Genomic DNA, 6,100 nt, shown 5'->3' with positions numbered 1-6,100 from the left:
TCCAAACCTGCATTCACTCACTGTGGTTCATTTGAAGCTCAAATCAACCCAACTTCACAGGTGTTTAGCGTAAACCAAACCCAGACTGATAATGAATTGCCATTGCCTGCTGACAATGTTCATCTAGCAAGATATAGTACTGACACTCCTTCTGTGCTAACCTCACCTGCTACAGAAAGCGGATGTAATTTAGCTGTATCTACTAGACCGAGGCCTATTCTTTCCGATTATTGTGAGCCATTCAACTTTCCTTCTGATGAAGACGAAGACTACAATGGCGATGAAAGACGAAGACTGCAATGCCAAAAAACGATAGAGGATGAGTATATAAGGCAGTGTCGTGACCATTACTCAAGAAAAACCCCAAGACAGTTTGGAAGGTTTTGGAAAGCTCCATACCCGAAGTGCAAAGAACTGGGTGTAGATTTCAATGTTGGATCTGGAGCGAAACAGAAACTTGATCGTCATTTACTGACAAATGGTGTAATGGTTGAGGTGTCTCAATATGCTAAAGAGATTAATAGAGCTCACCAGCATGTTATTGCTGATATTCTAGAATACAACTTTGATCTTGGTATTGGTGATGAAGTACGATATGAATTTTCCGCCCGGACTTTGTTAAAACTAAAAGACATGAAAAAAAATCACAGGAGGAAACAACCTGAGTGGTTAGCAGAAGTGTTTGAACTTCCTGATCCAAAGACAATCAAAGCAAGAGACTCCTCTCTTAAATGGGCAAGGTCCAATTTGCATAGCAGCGTCTCACAAAATCGAACACCCTTTGGCGTCTGTATAAAGGAGGAGTCTGTTGTGGACTTGATATCTCCTCCGCATGTGAAGACTGAAAGCCTCTTTACTGAGACAGTTTTAACACGGTGTGCGGATGAGGCTGCACTCCTTGGCCCTGAAAAGGGACCTAATGAAATATGCACAAAGAATGAGGCTGATCTGGATGTGATCTATCCTCAACATGTCCAGACAGAAACCACAATAGAAGAAGCATTGGAGTACCTCTACCCTCTCTGTAAAGAAAAAGGACTTGACCTGGATGTGAAATCTAAATTTGTGAAAAAGGATAAACTTGACTTGCATCTATTGACCAGAGATGTCATGTTAGAATTGGCTGATTTTGCCTCAGATGTGTGTGGAACTTACAGGCACGTTGTCTGTGATGTTCTAGAACAAAATTTTGATCTGGATTTACAAAGTGGGACAACTGAGCTGGCTCATGAGATTATGGATGTGTTAGGATCAGTTTTGAGGAGAAGGACACAGTTACAAGGTCAAAGGAGATGTGAATTTTACAAGGATACTTTCATGAAAAAACGTCGCAAACAAAGGAATTCTGCAGAGATTTCCAATAACCAGAAGGCCACTACAGCAACACTTGAGCCGAAATACCAAAGGCTGAAAGAAGTAACAAAAAGGAGGAGGTTGGCTTTAATGAAGAAAAAAAAAGAAATGGACATGTTAATAGCCAGGGCGTCGAAGGGAGGCAATTTGCTGGAAGTCAAGCTAGAGAGCATCTCTGATTAAGATTGACCTTGCACTTTGTGCTGATGAAACGAAGCAAAATGTCACCAACTTAGACCAATCATATGTGACGTTTAACACACACATGGGTGTAAGAGTGCTACCCGATCTCTCATGAAGTAGGTCTGGACATTGATGTTGCATCCAAACCTGCACAAACGAAACTGGAATTGAATTTACTGACTAACAGTGTTGTTATCGAGGTTCATACATACTTGCGTAAGAATCGTTGAGGTAAGATTGGATTGGAAAAGATGGGTGGGTATTTTGTTTGCTCTCTGATATTCTAGAATACAATTTTGATCACAGTTTGCAAAATCAGAGACGTTATCAATTTCTATTATGGATTTCGAGTAAAGTGACGGTTCGGAAACACAAACCTGAGCTCTTGCGAAAGGGTGAAATGTCGAAAGAAGTGTTCATAATACCAAGTGTGATTTCAAAGCCGTGCAACAAAAAACAAACCCAGTGCTTTCAGATCATTTTCCTAAAAGAATGTCAAAGAAATCTCAGGGGAGAAAAAAAATGGAACAAGATGCAAGACTGGTATATCCTAATCATGGCCAACACTATCGCCACGAAGAACATTTAATCAAAGATTGTTCATGGAATGGCTTAACGCCCATTGATATTCTGACAGGAAATGTATTCAGCCTCCCAGAATTGTCACTACGCATTGCAGAAAAGGGTTATTTTGAAAGTCAAGTCAACCCAACTTCAGATATTTAGCCAAACACCAACTGAATGACAACAGCAGGCCAACAATCTCCCAAAATATGGTACCTTTTGTGCTATCCTCATCTGCTACAGCAATTGGCTGTAATGTAGAACTACCTACTAGTCCTCCTCTTCCAGCCAATTGTAAATCATTTGAACTTTCCCTCTGAAGTCTACAATGTCAAAAATTCAGAGGATGAGTATGAACTCAGCAGAAAAAGAAACGTCCTCTCACTGTCAACTGCGTTTATTTTCAGCAAACTTAACGTGTAAATATTTGTATGAACATAAGATTCAACAACTGAGACATAAACTGAACAAGTTCCACAGACATCTGACTAACCGTAATGGAAGATTGTGTCCCTGAACAAGGGGGTCAAAAGTAAGTCAGTATCTGGTGTGGCCACCAGCTGCATTAAGTACTGCAGTAAATCTCCTCACCAGATTTGCCAGTTCTTGCTGTAAGATACCCCACTCTTCCACCAAGGCACCTGCAAGTTTACAGACATTTCTGAGGGGATTGGCCCTAACCCTTATCCTCTGATCCTTCAGGTCCCAGACGTGCTCAATGGGATTGAGATCCGGGCTCTTTGCTGGCCATGGCAAAACATTGACATTCATGTGTTGCAGGAAATCACGCACAGGACGAGCAGTATGGCTGGTGGCATTGTCATGCTGGAGGGTCATGTCAGGATGAGCCTGCAGGAAGGGTACCTTATGAGGGAGGAGGATGTCTTCCTTGTAACGCACAGCGTTGAGGTTGCCTGCAATGACAACAAACTCAGTCCGATGATGCTGTGACACACCGCCCCAGACCATGACGGACCCTCCACCTCCAAATCGATCCCGCACTAGGGTACAGGCCTCAGTGTAATGCTCATTCCTTCGACGATAGATGCGAATCTGGGGTTTGTGCCCAACATTGTTGCACAAACCCAAACCCAACAACTGGGTTTGTGCCCAACATTGTTGCTGGTGATGTCTGTTGAGGACCTGCCTTACAACAGGCCTACAAGCCCTCAGTCCAGTCTCTCTGTCTATTGCGGATAGTTTTAGCTCTGATGGAGGGATTGTGCGTTCCTGGTGTAACTCGGGCAGTTGTTGTTGCCATCCTGTACCTGTCCCGCAGGTGTAATGTTCGGCTGTACCGATCCTGTGCAGGTGTTGTTACACGTGGTCTGCCTCTGCGAGGACGATCAGCTGTCCGTCCTGTCTCCCTGTAGCGCTGTCTTAGGCGTCTCACAGTACGGACATTACAATTTATTGCCCTGGCCACATCTCCAGTCCTCATGCCTCCTTGCAGCATGCCTAAGGCACGTCCACGCAGGTGAGCAGGGACCATGGGCATTTTCTTTTGGTGATTTTCAGAGTCAGTAGAACGGTGTCTTTTAGTGTCCTAAGTTTTTATAACTGTGACCTTAATTGCCTACCGTCTGTACACTGTTAGTGTCTTAATTACCGTTCCACAGCTGCATGTTCGTTAATTGTTTATGGTTCATTGTGCAAGCATGGGAAACTGTGTTTAAACCCTTTACAATGAAGATCTGTGAAGTTATTTGGATTTTTACGATTTATCTTTGAAAGACAGGGTCCTGAAAAGGGGACATTTTCTTTTTTTTTTAGTTTATTTGTCAGTGTCGTCAGTTGCTCAACCTTTCCCAAAATGGTCTGGAAGATATTTGAAAGTGCCAAGAAATAGGCTTAGACTTAATTGAATGTCGGAACTGGAGCAAAATATAATCTTGATTTGCATTTTCACTGACTAATAATGGTAATGGTTGAGGTTTCGGATTTAAGTAAGTGGATTAGTAGAGCTTGCCAACATGTCTGAGATATTGTAGAGTACAACTTTGATCTTCTTTTGCAAAATGCGTAACGATATTACTTTAAAAATGGACAGAAGCAAGATGCATTACAAGAGAAGAACCTGGGTGGTTAACATAATTGTTTGAACTTCCTGATCCAAAGACAATGAAAGCAGGACAAAACACTCTTACATGGGCAAAAAGCTATTTGCATACAGTGCCTTCAGAAAGTTTTCAGACCCCTTGACTTTTTCCACATTTTGTTAAGTTACAGCCTTTTTGTCAAATTGATTAAATTAAATTGTCCTTAGCAATTGGCGTTCAAAAGTGCTACCCACGCTGCAAGGAAATGGGCCTGGACCTCGACGTTGCATCCAAACCTGCAAAAAACAAAACGCAAATTTCAGTTACTGGTAATGGTGTAAATATTTAATAATAGAATGTAAAAAGGCTAAAGGATATGCGTCTTTTCTCTATGATAGTCCAGAATACATTTTTGATCTTAAAGTGGAACTGATAGCGTTTTAGCAATATGCAATCTTAGATCTGTTCATATACATCCCAGGAAGATTATATATATGTGTATATATATATGCACAGTGCCTTGCGAAAGTATTCGGCCCCCTTGAACTTTGCGAACTTTTGCCACATTTCAGTCTTCAAACATAAAGATATAAAACTGTGTTTTTTTTGTGAAGAATCAACAAGTGGGACACAATCATGAAGTGGAACGACATTTATTGGATATTTCAAACTTTTTTAACAAATCAAAAACTGAAAAATTGGGCGTGCAAAATTATTCAGCCCCCTTAAGTTAATACTTTGTAGCGCCACCTTTTGCTGCGATTACAGCTGTAAGTCGCTTGGGGTATGTCTCTATCAGTTTTGCACATGGAGAGACTGACATTTTTCCCCATTCCTCCTTGCAAAACAGCTCGAGCTCAGTGAGGTTGGATGGAGAGCATTTGTGAACAGCAGTTCTCACTTCTTTCCACAGATTCTCGATTGGATTCAGGTCTGGACTTTGACTTGGCCATTCTAACACCTGGATATGTTTATTTTTGAACCATTCCATTGTAGATTTTGCTTTATGTTTTGGATCATTGTCTTGTTGGAAGACAAATCTCCGTCCCAGTCTCAGGTCTTTTGCAGACTCCATCAGGTTTTCTTCCAGAATGGTCCTGTATTTGGCTCCATCCATCTTCCCGTCAATTTTAACCATCTTCCCTGTCCCTGCTGAAGAAAAGCAGGCCCAAACCATGATGCTGCCACCACCATGTTTGACAGTGGGGATGGTGTGGTCAGGGTGATGAGCTGTGTTGCTTTTACGCCAAACAAAACGTTTTGCGTTGTTGCCAAAAAGTTAAATTTTGGTTTCATCTGACCAGAGCACCTTCTTCCACATGTTTGGTGTGTCTCCCAGGTGGCTTGTGGCAAACTTTAAACGACACTTTTTATGGATATCTTTAAGAAATGGCTTTCTTCTTGCCACTCTTCCATAAAGGCCAGATTTGTGCAATATACGACTGATTGTTGTCCTATGGACAGAGTCTCCCACCTCAGCTGTAGATCTCTGCAGTTCATCCAGAGTGATCATGGGCCTCTTGGCTGCATCTCTGATCAGTCCTCTCCTTGTATGAGCTGAAAGTTTAGAGGGACGGCCAGGTTTTGGTAGATTTGCAGTGGTCTGATACTCCTTCCATTTCAATATTATCGCTTGCACAGTGCTCCTTGGGATGTTTAAAGCTTGGGAAATCTTTTTGTATCCAAATCCGGCTTTAAACTTCTTCACAACAGTATCTCGGACCTGCCTGGTGTGTTACTTGTTCTTCATGATGCTCTCTGCGCTTTTAACGGACCTCTGAGACTATCACAGTGCAGGTGCATTTATACGGAGACTTGATTACACACAGGTGGATTGTATTTATCATCATTAGTCATTTAGGTCAACATTGGATCATTCAGAGATCCTCACTGAACTTCTGGAGAGAGTTTGCTGCACTGAAAGTAAAGGGGCTGAATAATTTTGCACGCCCAATTTTTCA

Source organism: Oncorhynchus tshawytscha, linkage group LG16 (genome assembly GCF_018296145.1).
Source record: "Oncorhynchus tshawytscha isolate Ot180627B linkage group LG16, Otsh_v2.0, whole genome shotgun sequence".
Lineage (NCBI taxonomy): Eukaryota > Metazoa > Chordata > Actinopteri > Salmoniformes > Salmonidae > Oncorhynchus > Oncorhynchus tshawytscha.
The sequence above is the reverse complement of the archived record's forward strand: the minus strand, read 5'-3'. Positions refer to the sequence as shown.